The sequence below is a fragment of the Carassius auratus genome, chromosome 16, assembly GCF_003368295.1.
Source record: "Carassius auratus strain Wakin chromosome 16, ASM336829v1, whole genome shotgun sequence".
NCBI lineage: Eukaryota > Metazoa > Chordata > Actinopteri > Cypriniformes > Cyprinidae > Carassius > Carassius auratus.
The window spans coordinates 7,419,008-7,436,083 of record NC_039258.1 but is presented as its reverse complement, the minus strand read 5'-3'; the positions used below and the strand labels follow the sequence as shown (position 1 = coordinate 7,436,083).

The window sequence follows — 17,076 nt, the reverse complement described above, 5'->3', positions numbered from 1 at the left end:
GTGAAAGCTCTTCAGACTAATATTTCACCCATGGGCAGCCTCTCTGAGGGGAGTGGGATTTTATCAGTTAGATGGATTACCTCCTCATTCATCTCTGAAAGGCCAACTGACAATTACACTCTTCTGTTATTAATTTATCCTCACAATCTACTTTTATACGTTCATTGACTCATTCATTAGTTCATTGGTTGTTCTCATTCATCTATCTGTGAGGAGGAAGAGTGTTGGAAACTGGGTTGAGGACTGACTCCATTTCCATGAGATGTTTATCTATGTGTTCGATCTCTCGCGGCCTCCCTTGGGGAGACGAGGCTGAGTGACAGCCTGGACTCCCTCTCGTATCGATCCGTACCCTCTCCGCTCTCCCGCTTTTCCTCTGGCAACACGCACATACCTCTTTTTAAGCGGCGTGTGTGAAACTGAAAGCAGATAGCATCTTTAATTAAGTAGCTCTTAACTCGCATTTGTGAAATAGAGTGAAACAGCTAGCATAAGTTGTTTGAACTTTGGTGCTAAGATCTCATCTTTTATCAAGTGCTTGAGCAAATAAGAACAGTTGGGAGATTTCGTCACTAAAAAAAAATCATTAAACTCAAACACGCTCTGCCATATTTTTTTTTTTTTATAAATCGAGAACTCTTAAGTACTAATTGATGTAGAGATTTCAATTTCCATCACTTCTGTTTTAACCTACAACTATCTAATTTATGTTGTTATTATATCTTTTCTAAATTAAATGTTAGATTTTCACTTAATTTCAAAAGAAACTGTAATGGACGGCTTTCTGTGCTGAAGGTGCTGCTATGTTATGTGGTTGCTATGATGTTGTGAGTGGTTGTTAGGTGGTTGTTCCCATTTCTGCATAACTTAAAGAAACAGGCCAATTGCATTTAAACTATATATATATTTCTGCCTAACTTGGGTCTCTTTTTTATAAGGATTGTTCACCCAAAAATCTCATGCTGTTCCATACCTGTATAAAGGCCTTCCATACATTTGTTATTTTAGTATCAATGAGATACTATTATAGTTATATAGTTAAATATAGTTATATAAGTATAGTTGTATATATTAAAATTCTAATTAATTTTTGTTTTATATATATAATAAAAATAGGAAGAATAGGAAGTCCAAACAATGTAAACATTAACAATGAGAATCTATCAGAATTTCAAAAGCCTTAACTTTGGACGCAGCAGATGACAGAACTGCAGTTCAGACTAATAAACAGAACATTATCATGCGTTGGTGTGAATGCTTATCTTTTTATTTATTTATTTATTTTATTTTTTTCATTCTTGGTGTGAACAGTCCTTATCTTCTTTTAGTAAGAAAAAAAAGATATTTTGAATAATACTGGGGCACAAACAGCATTGGTCTCTACAGAATTTCACTGTATGGACAAAGAAACTAAAATATTACTACATTTCTAAGTATCTTCTTTTGTGTTCCACAGAAGAAAGAGATGCATACAGATTTGGAAAGACAGATTCATTTTTCTCTTTAATATATTATTAGCAGAGCTGTTTAGTTAATTCATCCCTCCGACTCATATTTGTTTAGTTCACCCCTCAATCACAGATTAAGCATGTCTTTTATATCTCAGGTTGACTGGATAACTGTTTTAAGGGACCCTGTAGCATACCACCCTATGGTTTGTGGGGAAGGGGGTGGGGGAGGGTTCACCCTAAGCTGTGCTGTTTGGTTCAGTGCCATAACAAACTATAAGCTCAGGAGAGCTTGCCAGCTTGTGTTCTAGGGACTGGCTCCAAAAGCTGCATAGATTTATAGAGAATTAACAGCTGTGGATCTATGTAAACATGGGCCATTCAGTTCTGGTGATTTCATGCACTGCACAGTTTGTGATTATTTCTTTCTACAGTACATCTCCTTATAACCCCAAGCTGTTCGCAGTGCATTTTTTAAAATGAAAAATTAGGTGAAATGATCCCTGGGTGACAAGCAGTACCTTAGACCCTGCTTAAACCTGATAGGAACATCAATTGCAGATGGATTTTCAGGTAAGCATACAACGCTAAATAGATATATTCTAGTGGTTTATTTAAATTATTTATTTATTTAATTATTGCTGTGGTTTTGATATTTTAAGTTTCCAAATGGTTTATTTAAATTATTAATTCACTATCACTTATTAATTAATTCCTAATATTAATTATTGGTTATTTGTTTTCTGTTATTTCATTATTTATTGTTGATTATTCGTTATTTTTAGTTAGTTAGTTAGTTAGTCACATTCCCTCAAAAGAATCAGGACGATTGCATTTAAGCTATATATTCAGTTTTTTTTTTTTTTTTTTTATCATAACTTCATGAGTATCTTTGTAAGTCAGTTACATAAAAAATAGATTGGTCTAATTTGAATCCCCAAAGTAAAGTTTGACTCCTGAAGATAAGGCTTTAAAATAGTATTTAGGTTTATGAAACTGTTCAACAAATGTTTACAGGAGATGTTTAATTATAAATGTTTATCAGGTGTATGCAGAAATATGAACTTATGATCTGACCACCAAAACTGGATGTTAAACCAGGTGTTCACATGTCCTTAGATGTTTAGAAAAAGTTATATCTGACAAATGTGGGTGATTAACAGTGAGATCCTTCACAAAAGCAAAAGTGCAAAGTATTATTGGAAATGTGCTTGGACTGATGTGTTTGGAAACAGGCAGGGTGGCAGAGGGGAGAGCACAGTGCATAATATATCAGTTTAATGATTCAACAATGACAGAACTAACCGGGGAGCCTCTTTGCCTCTCAGATCAATAGCCTTGTGCTTTACGTGCTCTAAATAACACAATAACTGCTCCTTGACTCTTATTCCTGCGAGTTGTGTTGCCAGTGCTGCCCTCACATCTTGTTTACAGACTCATTTGGGTGAAAGAGATCCTTCAGTATGCATGTCAGCGGCATGAGCTAACTACAGCTGATCCTTCTGCTCTGAGCTGGTGAAATTGAGAGCAATCCGAGAGCGGCTCCAACTCATTGATTCACCAATTTCTTCAAATGAACCATCAACAGCATGACAACAGACTATACTGCATTTTAATGTTGTGTCCGTTATGCATTATCATACAGTGGTAGCATTTAAATGCCAATCTGTTAGCTGGTTTAACAAGGAATGTGAGAGTCTTTGAGCTTTTTTTTAAGACCCCAGTGGTGTCTGGATCCCTGAAGTACATCACCTCTTATCTCACATCGGCAAATGTCTAGATACAATGTGATTTTTGACGGGTGAAATTTTTCATTTTTATTTAGTGAACCGTCGTCACTTTACTTGTGCTGGTGGGTGACAGAATAATAATTTAAAAAAAAATCACATTTTTAAATGTTTCTGTTCTTTTTAACTATTTATTCATCAAAGAATCCTCAAAAAGTATCCCGGTTCCAAATATATATATATATATATATATATATATATATATATATATATATATAGAGCAGAAATATTATGTATATTATTTCATATATATATAACAGAAAACGGAAAACATTACAAAATATTTCCAACCCCAAACTTTTGAATGGTAGTGTAGAATTTAGCAACTTTTTAAAAACTGCTTAAACTAGAGAATTCATACTTAAAGTGTTCACTTTGTATAATTTCTTTTTAAGTAGTGATATGGACCTGATTTTACTGATAAACCACTAACCTCATAAAACAACACTGAAATTACTTTCTTCCAGGTTTTATAGGACTACAAACTGAACAGCTCTATTGAGTCAATTTCTGAAGCTGTTTTCCTCTTGGAGTCTCCATGTAGGTTTTTTAAAGGGTTTTCTGTCTTTATGGGAACATTTGGCAGAGCAAAATATAGGAAAATTTCACTAGACTAGAAATAAAACAGAAAGTCAATCCCACTGTGTTGCTTACAGTTTTATTGCTTGTATATTTTGCCATAGATTAAATGTCAGAACAATATCAAAATAAGATATTAGCCTTCCTCAAATTGGTTTCTTTGACAAAGTGATGTGACATACAGCCAAGTATGGTGACCCATACTCAGAATTTGTGCTCTGCATTTAACCCATCCGAAGTGCACACACACAGCAGTGAACACATACACACACACTGTGAACACACACACATACACACTGTGAACACACACCCGGAGCAATGGGCAGCCATTTATGCTGCAGCGCCTGGGGAGCAGTTGGCGGTTCGGTGCCTTGTTCACAGGCACCTCAGTCATGATATTCTCAGCCCGAGACTCGAACCCACAACCTTAGAGTTAGGAGTTTAACTGTCTAACCACTAGGCCACATCTTTTTATGAAAAAACTGTCGGCACACTGTATTGTGAGCTTATGTGTTTTTTTTTTTTGTTGTTTTTTTTGTTTTTTGTTTTTTTGATCACATTCAATTTTTATTGACAGGCTATCTGTGATTGTGTAAGTAAAAAATAAAAAATAAAAAGATAACAACAACATGTAAATATACATTCTGCCATACAAATGTGACTTGTCTATTTACACCTTGAGACAAAATTTAATTCAAATTTAATTAACATATTGGCCATACCATTGTGTAAAGAAAATAAAAATACTTTCTGAATTTGATTGTAAATCTGTTGTGATATAGCTGAAAATCATAGGGTGTAAAAAAAAAGGAACCAGAATTGAATAATAAATGGATACTTTGGCCTCAAAGACCTCCATTTGTGCACAACAGGGCATCTCACCAGTTCCTCACTGACTTGTTCACAGCCATCATGTTTTGAACTTCTAGGTAAAGGGAATTAAAATATGTGAGGAAATGACTTCTTGGAACTTCATTGCTGCCATAGAAATGGAACAGTTTAGTTTATGATGCAGATTAACTGCAGACCCTTACAAATAAGCACTATATATATGCACAGTGTAAACCTAGAACATTTTCATAGTGTAAAAAGGAGTCCCAGTCCAATTTCCAAGGCCCTTTCATTCATTTCTGTATCAGTTTGTATTTTTCGAATGTGCACGCACATGTACAGCCCACATAAAACCCACAGTCTGTGTCCAGCCCCACGTGGGCTGCCTCTTTTTGAACATGGCAGAAGGGCTCGAAGCCAGCACACTTCCCCGGATCTCCCAGGCATAGAACTGCATGCCTGGGCCAAGTCTCAGTTTGACCCTTATCATGTCTGAAACTGACCGCTGAGCGGCGGATTAGTGGGCCGGCCTGCACCTGTGTGGGCGGACACCATACCCTCCACTGAAGCAGCAGTGTGGGTTGCAGTCAAACCGTGCAGCCAGACACCATCACGGAAAGAAGGGACATAACAGACCCAGCCACCCACCACAGGGATGCTGGGAAGGACAGGGGGAGGAGGGCAGAATTTACCTCTGCTTATGCTTAGAAGCCTTTAATGTCTCTCTTCCATCACTGCTGCACCTGGCTTGATGTGATGCCTTTGGAAATGTTGAGTAGTTCAGAAGAAGGTATTATGAGAGGTGACAGTGGAGCTTTCTGAGATGGGTTAAGGACAATTTAGCTCATTGTTTATTATTTGGTGTTGACAAAGCTTTTTAAATAACTTTGATTACTGTTTTACAGACTCATCAAGCCTATGCTATTATAGTATTTATTAATATTCAAAATGTGATTTTTATATTTTCAGTTTTTATTTTAGTTTCAAGATTTTTGTGTGCTTTTGACTTTTTTTATTAGTATCTATCTATCCATCCATCCATCCATCCATCCATCCATCCATCCATCCATCCATCTTGCCCTCAGGCCAACAAAAATGCAGAGGAGTTTCTAATTCACATAGTATTTTTTTTTTCTTCATAGGAACAGACCCAGATAAATTTAGCATTACATCATTTGCGCAGCAGTGGATCCTCTGCAGTGAATGGGTGCCATCAGAATATGAGTCCAAACAGCTGATAGAAACATCACAATGAAAATATTTTGAATTAGATTTTATTTTTTTATTATATCTTAAATCTAGTTTTTTTTTTTAATTTATTTATTTTTTTTAAGTAATTTTGCTTATTCTAAATATGGTTATTTATTTATTTACATATTTACCTATTTACTATTTGGGTTAAATTTATTTTTAAATTTAAATTAGTTCATTTGGTTGCCAAGACATTTCTAATTTACAATTAAGTTAAATTTCTAATCTAATGTATTAGACGTAGTGTAATTAGTTTTACTTTTTAGTTAACATACCTTTCTGGTCCTGAGAAAGTTTAGCAGATCCCTCAATTAATCACAAGCACCAATTCAGTAGAAAAGAGCTATCAGTGTGTAGCTAATTCAGCCCCAGTGTTCAGTGTATTTATCTCAGCATTGAACATGTTGCTCTCAGCTACTTGTTGATGATGTTATCTGTTTTTCCTTCCTTAATTCCTTTTTCATTATTCTTATTCGTCTTTTTACTCGTAATGTCTTCAGGAGAGCCTGCATTTTCTTTTAAAAATTATTAGTAATGTGTTCCAGCACAAGTCATGTAAACACATCCAACTTCAGTTTGAGTTTTTAGGATCAACTGAGGCATCGAAGCTTATGTGCGGCTTGTCGTTCTCTCTCTAAACTGCTAGCAGGGCTGAAGTTGAATTTCAAGCACCTTTTTTCGCTGATAAATATGAAAGAATTAATGCTCAGGAAACATTTTTATATTTAGCTGCTAAAGCTGATTTAGCCTCAGTGAAACAGAGCAGACAGGTTCCTGCAGAAAGAGGCTTATTCAAATGAAAAAGCTAAGTTGACAACACTGAGCTGGTATTCACCATGATGAGACACTGCAAAGATGAAAAGAAAGAAATCCGACAGAGGCAAAGAGAGAGTGAGAGAATATTTAAGGGTGCCTAGAGTGCTAAGCATCAGACCTTCTAGCACTGAACATCTGATTGAATGCATGTTGTTCTGTCTTCATATCATAAGCGCAGTTCATTAATTAATTTAATATTAGTTTAATATTCATGAAAGATGTGTTATAACAAACTTTACTACTTGTATTGCATTCATGCCAGTAAATTATTCTATCATTGAATTTGAAGTCACAATGCTGATTTACATTATTTGATTATTTTTATTGTTGTTATTATTGCAGGTTTGTAACTTGTATTTTAAATAAATAACTTTCACTCAGAAATTGCAAGTAAATTTTGCAAATAGTTACAAAGCAATGGCAAGTAGCATACTGACTTAAAAATGACATTTATTTGATATGTTTTTTTATGTATTTTTAATAGTATTTTCTTGTGAATTAGCTCCAGTAATCTTTGTTGTATTTACTATGTTTTTTTCTTCTTCAGTGTATGAGTAGTAAACGTAGTTTTGATTAAAATTGCACCCCCTTTTTTTTAATCTAAAGCAATCTATAGTACACTCGCTGAAGGAATAGTTTCCAATCGAACAGCTTGGGGTTAAATGCTTCTCTCAAGGGCAGAATGGCAATAGAAAACCCAGCAACTCGATTAGCCTGCAGCAAGTTGCAACAAACTCCTTAGGTTAAGAAAATCTTTAGTGATAATAATAGGGTTTTCTCAGCTTAAGGGCTTCATTGCGACCGTCCCCTGATCTTTAACTGCCCCAAAACTACCAGCACATTAGTGAAGGTCATTTTCTACTTGCTACTAGCCAGTAGCTGCTGTCAGAAATGAAAGGCAGTTTGGAGTTAGCACAGTGCACTAGTTCTAGTATATTTAATCCACGTCCATGAACAAGTGTGACAATAAGCCTTCTGTATGGACTAAAATCCTCTTAGGCGAAGCTTTGTGGGTAAACTTGCCTGATGCAAATTCTAAACCCCATTAGCTTTGAGGAACTAGTCAGCTGCATTGAGATTAATGGCAGGGCGACTTCTTGATTTAATAGGGTTATTTCCCTGCTTCCGGCCAAGTATAAACAACAAACTTAATGCAAGACATTACTCACTTTCTCCACTGACTGATAGAAGTTTCTGAGTTTACTTGTGCTGATGTTTGCTGATGCAACATTGGTCCATTTTTGCTGTACTTTCCACCTTTTGTCTCCTCTATGTGTGTCTTTAAAATCAGCCAGAACTGAGTGAATTATGATTTTCTAAAAAAAAAAAAAAAAAAAAAAAGAATTTGATAGAAGCTGTTATTTAAAGTGCATTTAAAATGTTTTGTATCGATTTCTCTGTCATGAGTGGGAGAAGGAGAAAGAAAGGAGTAAGAGAAGCTTTAACAAACTGTGTTTCCTACCTGCAAAAAAAAGCTCTTTTTGCTGCAATGAAGTGATTTTGTGAAATTAGGGGATATGGATTTGCAGCCGCTATTAAGGATAAATGCTGAGTGAGAAATGTTATGTGCAATTTTCCATTACAGGGGGAAAAATGAAAATCCTTATTTATCTATTTTTTAGTGCTGTCAGCTCGCTCTGAACTTTACTCATGGGGATTACCGACAAACTCTCCGGGTGAGAGACAGGCGCTGAAGCTCCCATGTGAGAAACAGATGTGTGGCAGAGGTATTATAAGTTTGCAGAGTCCCAAACCTAAATGTTAGTAGCTTATATAAGGAAACAGAGAGATAGAGAGGACATCGCTCTGAAACGGAGGATGACAGAAATCACACTTGTCTTTTTTTTTTGGATATGCTTCTCGAAGATCACAAAGAGACGGCCCCCTCCCGTGTTCAGCTGGTGTCTCCAGGAAGAGCTGAGATTACTTAAAGCTGATTGGTCAACTTAATGTGCTAGACACCACCATTAAAAAGACTGAGGACTTAAAAGTGTCATAATAGTCGAAAGATCAATGCAGAGTCGTCGAATCCATGGGGACCGCAGGGAAAGATTAAAAAAGAATTTGATACAGTCGTCATTCCCTTTAGAATGATGCACATTGAAGTTGAATGAATGTAACATGCACCATGCATTATATTATTAGAGGAAAAAACACAAATCAGAATACAGTATATTGCAAAGAGAAAAAAAGTTTGGAATACTTCATATTTTATAATGTTTTGAATAAAATCTGCTATGCTGATTAAGGCTGCATTTAACTGATAAAAAAATAATGGAAAAACAGCAATATTGCCAAATAATAGTAAAAAAGCTAAATTTTTAGCTTATTTATTCCAGCCTGCAGAGTCACTCTATCATGATTAGCATGTTGCTATGATCCTGTAGTTACCATTATAATAATGTTCACATGATTTTGCTGAATATTGATTTGGTCCTCAATTATTTATTTTTGGTGCTCAAATAATAATAGTGGTCTTATTGCTATTAATGTTGAAAATGGTTTTGGTGCTTAATATATATATATATATATATATATATATATATATATATATATATATATATATATATTGTGTGTGTGTGTGTTTGTCTGTGTGTAAACCATGATACTTTTATTATTATTATTACTGGAATTCTTTGATGAAAATAATTTTCAAAAGAACAGCATTTATTTTAAATATAAATTACTTAAAACATTATAAATGTCTTCACTATCACTTTTGGTCAACTTATGTGTCCTTGCTGAATAAAAGCAATTATTAATAAGCATTACTTACTTATTTAACAATATTTAACCCAAACATTTGAATGGTATCATAATTTCTGCAAACTATTAAGCATAATAATCTGTTTTCAGCATATTAATAACTAGAGTAATGACTTCTGAAAACTCAGCTTTGATGTCCCAAATAATAAATAACAATTTTAATTAAAAAATTAAAAAAGGAATCAGTTATTTTCAATTCTAATAATATTCATATAGTATTGGTTTTTAATATTTTCCCTGAATTTTTAAATAATCACATTTATTATTATGTAAAGAAAAATAAGCATCTTGTTTTCTGTTTCAGATTTATTTTACTTGCCCTGTCTACAACAACTAGCACGACTCATGCTCTGTGTGTGCTTTTAGGAATGGGGGAAAAAATCTTTTTCAACAGGGCAAGAGGGCAGGTTGACAGGAAGATGTTCGAATGGCTCTCAGATAGCTTGTCTATTCACCGTTGGAGGTGTAAAAGCTTATGCACTTAGTGAGTAGACTCCATTCTGGTGTGTCCAAAAATGTTTTTACCTTGTATGCGGGCAGCTGGACTAGAATGTGAAGCTTCAAACAGCTCTTTGCCTTCAGCTCATACAGAGCACTTGCTCTGTGTCTGTGGAGGTACGGTGGTACCATTTAATTCACTCTCTGACAATCAATACTTTTGGCTGTGAAGAGTGCTTGGCTTTGATTGATATGAGCTATCGGCAAAAGGCATCTGGATGTGGACTGGAAATGGGGCGAGACGGATGCTTTTGGAGTGCAGGGGCCCATCTGTCCACACTGATTTGCCCCAAATAACGTCTAACTACTAAATCTTAGAAGTCTTGGTTTGGTGAAAATAGAGCAGAAAACCTTTTTTATCCTGGTCTGGAGTTAAATCTGTTATATGAAGCTTTTTTTCATTCCCAACAGCTGTTTTCATCTGTTGCTTGCTTACATTAATGTTAGAGCTGTGCACTTGCAGTTACGCATATGTTCTGATACATTGAACTGTCATGCTTATGGAGATTGGAATGCAGCATTTGCTGGTATCCTTCCCCATCTTCTCTCCATTTATTCCATGTCCCTTTTCTACTGCTTGTGTATATTGTAACTTTTAGTAGTTACAATATATGCGAGTAGACACTTGACTCTTCTCTCAGAGAAAATGCATGAAGTGCATCTTGAGATGCTTTTTGCAAACTTAACCTTCACTCTCTGATCCAAAATTAGTTTTAACTGAATTTTAGGTAAATTATATGGATGCATGGATCGTTAGATGGATGAATGGATAGATAGATAGATAGATAGATAGATAGATAGATAGATAGATAGATAGATAGATAGATAGATAGATAGATAGATAGATAGATAGATAGATCACATTTCTTTCGATATATATTTAAAGATTACTTAAGTACATACAGTACATATGCAACTTTGAATGTATTCAATTTGACCTCAAATTACCTCAAATTCAGTCTTTTGCTCATTGCACGCGATGACCTTATGAATTAGGACAGATTTGCAGTGCATAGCAACAGACGGTCCCTTTTACCTCGGGAGTTTTGGCCCCGTTGCACCCTCGTCTTGAGTTATAGCTCTGGTTTGCCAGTTTATGTGCTTATGTTGAGGAGATTCCTCATCACTTCAACACTGTCTCATAAGCCTGCGAGTTGTTTTGGAGGCTCTCTAGCTCCCCTCTCATGTCATTTCCACTCTGGTATAATGGCTATAGTGACACAGTTGGCACGCAGGAAGAGCGAGACTTGTGAGCTCGGTGGCTGGGGGAGATCCTCCCCGCGGTGGCTGTGAAGCAGCCTTTGATGTGGACGTAGCCAGCAGAGTGAGCTTCTTGGCCAGAGAGACAGCCTGGGTGGAGGTTGCCCTCTGATCTCTGTCACTTCAAAGCAGGTGTTCCTTCTTTCTCAGCTCCCCATCCTTTCATCCTTTTACTCCCTTTACCATTCCTCTCACTTACTGCCTGCTCTCTCTCATCGGCTCAGCCAAGATTCCCACACAGTGACGACAATGACTTCACAACTGATGGACGTTTCTGAGACCTTTTTGTCAGACGTCCACATAATGCTCATCTGTCATTTCTCTCTCTGCCTCTCCCACATGATTCACACAAACACACACACACACACACACACACACACAACCACACAAAGAAAAAAACCTCCTCCTCTCCTTTTTGTTAGAATCATCATCTGACATTTATTTTGTTGCTGTTCTCGATATTACGGGAATTCAGATGAGATGTTTAGTCACACATATCTAGCTGTTTCTGAAATTATATTGCAAATCACAGTGTGGCAATAACAATCATGAGAACACAAATATTTATGTGACATTAAAATAGTGTGTATTGTAAAGGCAATTGGAATGAAAGATATATTTGTCATGGTGAAATGCATGTGTATCTCACAAATGTCATCTTTAAAATGAACCAACTTAAAGGTATAGTTCATCCAAAACTGATCTGCTATAACAGTTTGAAAGACATTTTTACACATATTATAGAAACAGACCAAACAGTCCAAAAGCAGACTAAAATTCCCATTTAATTGTTATGCATGTAAGAACTTCTTTGTTTGCATATACATTACCATTTAGAAGATTTGGGGTCAGGAATAATTTTATTTTATTTTATTTTATTTTATTTTATTTTATTTTTCAGCAGTGATATATTAATATATATATATATATATATATATATATATATATATATATATATATATATAAACATTACATCATTTACATCATAAAAAAGAACCTTTCTACTCATCAATAGTTCCTAAAATGTTTCATGGTTTCCACAAAAATATTAAGTAGCACAAAAACAACAACAACATAATAATAATAATTATCATCATTATAATAATATTAAGTGTTACTTGTTTTCTGAAATATCATGCGTCACTGATTACTGCATAAAATTCAGCTTTTCCACCACTGGTATAAATTACATTTAATATTTTAACAAATATATTCAAATGTATAATAGACATTTTAAATTATAATAATATTTTACAACGTTACTTTTTTAAAAATATAATTTTATTCTTTATCAATAAATGCAGCCTTGGTGAGCATAAAATATTTTTCAAATGAACTATGTAATGCATTAACTTACTGTTATTTAATTTTATCTGCAATTGTTTTGTTGCACCCCACTTATAGTAAATACTGTATATATAATTTAGGGCTTTATTAATTTCTTCTTGTCACAATCCTCAGATTTTCCATTGTTCTGTTATTATGTTTTATTTATGTGTGTGCATGCATGAGAAGCCACTCCACATGGGTGGGGATGTTAAAGCAAGTTAAGAAGCAGATCAAAAGGCTGCAGTGCCCTTCACTCTTATTTTATTGGACTGTTCTGATTCCTCCGTGTGTCAGCACTGGCCTCAGATCAGCCCTGCAGACCCAGACGGGCAGAGACAGGTCATTTGAGATCAAACTTACTGTTCAGACCCTGGTGACGTGACCTGGAAGCCTTAGGCACTGTGAGTGAAATGAGTCTCAGGGGAGAGAAAGACAGATAGGAAGGTGGGTGAAATGGAATGCTTTTAAAGATGTGAGGCATAAATCCAGGTAATTATGCAGACAGTGGGAAGTGCTTAGCATCGTTTTCAAGTAGAGCAACTGGCTGTTCTCGTACCAAGTTACGTAAAAGCTGATTCATTCGTTTTGGTCGGTTGCTTACAGAATCGTTCACGTTTTATTGCACAGATGGACTGCAACTGCTGATGGGGACAAGTCGCATATTTAAGGAATATCACACAAGCAAAAGTGTTGTTATATCTGTTGGAACATTACAAAGTTAATATATAAAAAAGTTTAATTCATATCTCATTCACATTTTTTAAAGCATTATCCTTAATTTATGCTTAGAACAATCTGCCAAATTATTAAGAAACACACACCTACTGTATGTTTGTTTGTTTGTTTGTTTATTGTTTTTGAAAAAAATATCTTATGCTCTGAAAGGCTGCATGCATTTGATCAAACATACAGTACAAACAATATTATTACAATTTTAAATAACCATTTTCTATTTGATTATATTTAAAAATTGAATGAATTCCTGTGATGGCAAAGCTGAATTTACAGTTGACATTAATACAGTCTTCGGTGTTAATGATTTTTAATATTAACTATTGAAAACAGGTTTTGCTGCCTAATATGTTTGTGGGAACGTACATTTTTTTTTATTTTTATGAATAATTTTATTTTACATTATTATTATTATTATTATTATTATTATTGTTGTTGTTGTTGTTGTTGTTGTTGTTGTTGTTGTTGTTGTTTGTTTGTTTAACATTTTGTAACATATATATATTTATTGTCATCCTTGCCAAATTAATATTAAGAAGCAAAAACTATTTTCACCAGTGATAATTCAGCTTCTCTATCATAGAAATAAATTACTTTTTAAAATATGTTTTAGATATTTGAACTGTGAAATAATAATAATAATAATAATAATAGTAATATATATATATATATATATATATATATATATATATATATATATATATATATATATATATATATATATATATATATATATATATATATATATGTATTAGTCATTTAGAAGACTTTTTTATCCAAAGCGACTTGCAAATGAGGACAATGTAAGCAATCAAAATCAACAAAAGAGCAATGATATATAAGTGCTATAACAAGTCTCAGTTAGCTTACCGCAGTACACGTAGCAAGGGCTTTTTAAATAATATAATAAATAAAAAGAAAATAGAATAGAAAAAGAATAGCGCAAACTAGTGTTAAATGCATTTTTGCTTTTGTTCATTGTATTATACATAAAAAGAAAACAGACAGAATACAAAAAGAAAATAGAATTCGAAAATAATTAAAATTATAGAAAAATTATATATATATATATATATATATATATATATATATATATATATATATATATATATATATATATATATATATATATATATATATATATAAATATATATATATATATATATATAATTGTGTGTGTGTGTGTAATGTAGCCTAGCTAAGCTACCACACAAGATGAAAATGTAAGTTTGATGCTGGATAACAAGCACTGAATACTAACCCACATCAAGTGACAAAGAATAATGCCTCCCTAACTCTCATTTACTTAAAGGTTTCTTGTTTGCGCTCCGAATAAGGATAATTTCAGATGAAAGTGATGAGCTACGGCCTTTTATGGATTGCCTAGTTGGGTGATTAATGAACTCACTTCCAAACTTAGGCTTGCTCTTAATTAAAACTTTAAGTCTGACCACAAATCATAATTCACATCACCCAAACCTCAGGACAATTTTAAAATAAATTGTTCAGTTTGCATTGAAACCAGTTCATGTTTTAACTGGTTGGAGAGATGATGCCGGGGAAGAAGCAGTTTGCCAGTACATCCCCCCATTTAAACATACAACACAAATATTCTTGTATGTTTTTGTACTTTTGTGTACAAAAATTGTGTCCTTGATGTTGACATGCTTTGTGACCTTTGACCTTTTTCTGTTATTCTTTCAGAGATCTCTGTTTCAACTCTGCTGTGATCTCTCTTCAACTTCCAGACAAAATAAGATTCTGTACGTAGAGGTCCACCTGCGCTCACTCCCTTACTTCTTATCTCTGTCTATACTTCTGTCAGATTGTGTGTGTTTTTGTGTATGCATGCATGGAAATGTGTTTGTGTGTGTGTGTGTGTGTGTGTGTGTGAGACTGTTCATTAAAAGAGTCTATTTTTAATCAGTGCTTTGTACTGTATTGTGCAATTAATTGCTCCTTACCTCTTCAAAGTGGACTCGAATCAAAGAACAAAATCCAAATAGACTAAATGTTGCTGTAGGCTTTTATGCTAACTTTAAAATATCCTTTCCGTCATATATCGCTGATTCTTGAGTACAGAGATAAAACTGGCTGTGGATTTGCTTGCCTGTACTTAATTTGGATATTATACATAGAAGCTGAAACGCCGAGCAATCATATCAAGGATCTGAAAAAAAAAATTATAAGCACAATAAACGAAATAGTACAGTGCATTTATGTGAAGATCATCTAAATTAATTTCCAAGTCAAAATTCTGTGTTTTGGACCATGTCTCAAGAATCAGTCTATGCTAGTTCTCATGTCAGCTCATATTGATCTTTTGTTGCTTACACTGTTTTTTTTTTTTTTTAAGGTGCAAATATATACCTGTGACAAAATTGTAACAGTGACACTATTTTTAGAAACATTCTTTATAAGGCCATTTATTTCTTATAAAGAAACATAACCGGTGTATATTTCTCTTTAAATATTGTAACCTGCTGTCTGTGTTTACCAAAAACTGATATTATTTACTGACATTTGAATGCAGCAGGTAGTCTACCATTACAGAACACCTGTCGAGAGACCTGTTGAGATATTATTGTTATCATTTGCATAACCATAAAACCATAAATAGTTTTTTTTATACATATAAAATAATATTTCAAAGGTTCAGTATCGTCTTGTATTGCACTGCTCTTAATATCCATTATTTAAGTTGATTTTTCATTGTTTATTTGCTGGCTTTTATTAAACGGTACAATGCAAAAAACATCTAGTCTCTCCATTTGTTTCGCTGTCTCATTCAAACACATTCTCAAGGCTAATAGAACTTCAGCAGATTGTGATGGAAAGAGAACTGACATACAAATAATAGAAATAATAGGTTTGTACTGGCTCAGTCATTCACCTGCTAATCAATATGAGACAGGAACTTCATGGCACACTATTCATTCAGAGACAGCAACAAGCTCACTACGCTTTCCCCACAGAGTGATTATTTTAACTGTCGGATGATCTCTGTAGTGAGCTGAGAAAGACAATGTAGAATTTGAATGGGGTATAGTTAAAGCTTTTTCTGTTATAGCAGTTTCTCTGGTATATCATTGATGGCTGCTAAAGAATGTTAATGCTTAGCTGCTGCATTTATGGATTGCTGCTTAAAGGAATGCGATGTTAAGTACACAAATAGAACTGCTTTGCTTTTATTCAATGATTTAGCTCCTCTTTTATATAATATATTTTAATTAATGACAATGGAAACAGGTACGTTTTAGTAATACATATGTAAATACATTTCTTAAATAACAAATTAAATCGCGACCCTTTTTTTTCTCAAAATTTAAACTTTCTTCTTGCAATTTCGAAAATTCAGAGAAATAGTGTATTAAAATAGCGAAAAAAAATAATAATGATTTAAACAAATAAATCTTACTGACCCCAAACTTTTGAACAGCATTGTACGTGTGTCCAAATGTTAAAAATGTTAAAATATTTTGTTATATTAAATGTTTGTTCAATGTTTTGTACATATGCCCATATTTATCTTCTCTATAAGAAGAAATCAAATTTTGTCAAAGATCTCTTGTGACAAGCAAGAAGAAATATGGATGCTAACTTGCTTACTATTCTTCCTAAATCCATCTTTGTTTGGGTGCTAAAATGTTGGCTGACTGGCAGCAACAGTACATCATTAGCTTCTCTTGGCTGTCCCATTTGCAACTCTGTTAGCCGGGGATAAATCTCTGAGTTATTGCTCCTCTAGGCCTCATGAATCAGCAAGCTCTCTATAGTGA

At 34.1% G+C, this 17,076-nt stretch overlaps 1 protein-coding gene across 1 annotated transcript in view; it reads left to right on the top strand.

Annotated features, from left to right (window-relative positions):
- tsnare1 (T-SNARE Domain Containing 1) overlaps positions 1–16,240 on the top strand; it is a 107,335-nt gene extending 91,095 nt beyond the window's left edge. Inside the window, exon 12 of the mRNA XM_026283712.1 lies at positions 15,002–16,240. The gene's annotated coding sequence lies outside the window, so the exon portion shown is untranslated. The remainder of the gene's footprint in view (positions 1–15,001) is intronic.
- The last annotated feature ends 836 nt before the right edge of the window (positions 16,241–17,076 follow it).